The following is a 2,809-nucleotide window of genomic DNA, read 5'->3' as shown; positions in this document are numbered from 1 at the left end:
CCCGTCTCCCGAACACGACATGGGCTGCACCAATTCCACACGGGGCGGGGGGAGGTTACGCATCCACCTGCCCTTCGCCCCGCGCTTTTTTTTCTCCAGGGCCTCGTGTTTTTCTCTGTCTCTATTAGAAATATCTGCTATCTCCGTCGGAAAAATTTTTCTTAATTGGGAAAGGAGAGTAAGATCGGTGACCCATCGGATTTTAGATCGCTTTCCAAAATGGCCCCCTCTATGGCCCTCAATGAGATCTCCCGCGCCACTGGCTCGGCCCCGATGAAGGGAGGCGTGTCTGCTGAGAAGGCTGCAGAGACATCCTCCTGGCTCTAGGGGGCAGAGCTTGAGCTTTTTAAAGGGGCTCGGATCCCGATGTGGTAATCTCCGGGAGTAAAACAAGGGGCGAGCAGCGGGCCTTGCGACGGGCATCTACAAAAAAAATAGATGTAGTCGTTTGGGGGCGCGGTCCGGATATACTGTACGGTGTTTTCCGCGCAGCTAACGTGTCAAGTACAAAAAAGTCCCCAACCTATATAAAATACTTGAATATATTTATTTTTAAAAAGATGTGCCTATGCTGTGGTCCCTATGTTTGGGGGAAGGGAAAAGTACTTAATGTTAAAAGTGCCACCACACTTCTGTTTTATTGTGCATAATATACAGTACTGATGTTTTCAACCAAAGCAGTTGTGTAAGAAGAGCACTGTTGAGTCAGGCCACAAAAAAGAGGCCAACTAACCTAGAGGTTTCTGATTCGAACCATGGCCAGTTAAATTCTTTCAGAAACCCCATAATCTGAGAACAGCCATTGTTTCCTTGACCCATACAAAGGCGTATATTGGCCTCTGTCTATGGGCCTGGTCATGACAATAAGGTAGCTCCTCCTGCTAAGGTTAAAAGCATTTGACAGGTGTGAAGGTGTGATTGCCACACACTTGTCTAAGCAGGACTTTTCATTGAGCAACACTGCTTCATAGGAAGCCACAGTGTCATTAAGATATGATTCAGCTCCTATTTATTAATCCCAGTTTCCAGTAGTCAATACTGAAGAACCACCTGAGCATAATGCCACCTGGCATTACCTGATAATCCTGAGTAATAGCTGTTGACAGCAGTACTTCCTTCTGTCTATTCATTTTTAATTAATATGTTGTAAATTAATACATGCCAGTGATATTTTAGCTATTGTTATCTGTAGGTTATTTGGTATGTCGATCCACACTTTTACATGACACCACAGTTTTTTGTGGCAATGTATGAAATGGGAAGAAACAATCTGCACTTTTAAAACTGCAATGATGTGACACAGAGAGGGAACCAGACCAATGACAAGCCTTTAGAGGTGTTTTCTGCACGTCCTCAGATGTTTGAGGATGACTTCCCCCTTCTGGTCCTCAGTGCAACAAACACCATTTAGTAGCATGTGTCTTATGACGTGTGAACTTTTAAAAAATTATCTATAGTTTCTTTTGCCAGTGATATAATCAACTTAGTCTTAATTAAATGCAGTATTAGGGAATCAAAGAGATAGGTCTGTTGCAATCAACTTAACCTTAACTAAATGGAGCATTAGGTATCAGACAGATTTATCATAATATGAGGTGAGGGTGTATTGCCATGAACTGCATATTAAAGCCATTATATTATGTGCATTGTTCCTTAAATTATCACTGTTTCGTGTTTGAGCTTGGTTTGGGACAAACCTAACAGATGGACATCATGTGATACACAAGCGTTTTCAGAGCACGGCATGGATAGTCTTTGAATCTAACACAACAGCTAGTATTACCACTACAAAAAGAACCTTAGCAGAAAAATGCTTTGCTGTTCAATAAATTTGTAGCTCCAGGGGAGGGGGGAAGGGAATCATATCTGAAGTAACTCTATTCAAATCTTTGCAGGGCCTAGCTACAAATAATCAGTTATTATGTGTCAGCATGTTGCTTCTGCCTTATAGTGAACCTAATCTGCAATGTTCAAGTACAGGTGGTTGACCACTGCTGCTCCTTAGTGAGCTTCCATAGCAAGCAGAGATTTGGACTCAGGTCTCCTGAGTCAGCCTGATTACTCTGGCTGCTACACTACATGGGCTGTCTAAAATAACCAGTAACTTGTAATTCATTTGCAATTAGCAAAGGTGACAGCAATGCACTGTACTTGGTCACATTACAGTTGTAATGCAATAAGGGATGTATAATTATGATTTTAGTTACATTTATAGTTGCTACAATAGATTCAAGATGCACTCATAATCTTAGCCATGATCTTTAGTGTGTAATGCAGATTATTGCTGGAATAAGAAAATGTGCTTTCAAAATAATTATAGCAAAAACAAAGATTTTTATGGCACCAGAACACCTAATCTTTTGAAGTACTTGTATTGGAAATATTGTTTTAGTTCTGAAAGAAGTATTTTAAGAGCCAGTGTGGTGTCAGGGATAGAGTGATTGGTTAAGACTCAGGTAACCTGGGTTTACATCCCAGACTGAATTCACTGGGGAGCAGGGTCACTAATTCAGATGCAGCCGGATAGCAGATACCATATACTGCACAAGGCCTTTTCTGTGAGAGCCCAGTCCCCTTCCCAAGTTTCCCCTTCTTACTGTATTTGTTTAACAAACCATGAAGCCTGAAAAGGAGCCCAACATAGTCTGCTGGTTATTTGGTAACTTTTAGCTGAGTCCTTGTTAAGGCATTGCCCTGTCAGTGTTTTGATGATTTTATGAATGAATCAGCAAGGTTGCAAAAATGTTCTCTTCAAAGCTTTTCTTCCCTGTTTTCTGAACCCAGCTATAATTGTGCTTTGGTCCTCTCA

The sequence above is a fragment of the Pogona vitticeps genome, chromosome 3, assembly GCF_051106095.1.
Source record: "Pogona vitticeps strain Pit_001003342236 chromosome 3, PviZW2.1, whole genome shotgun sequence".
NCBI classification, from domain to species: domain Eukaryota; kingdom Metazoa; phylum Chordata; class Lepidosauria; order Squamata; family Agamidae; genus Pogona; species Pogona vitticeps.
The sequence above is the reverse complement of the archived record's forward strand: the minus strand, read 5'-3'. Positions refer to the sequence as shown.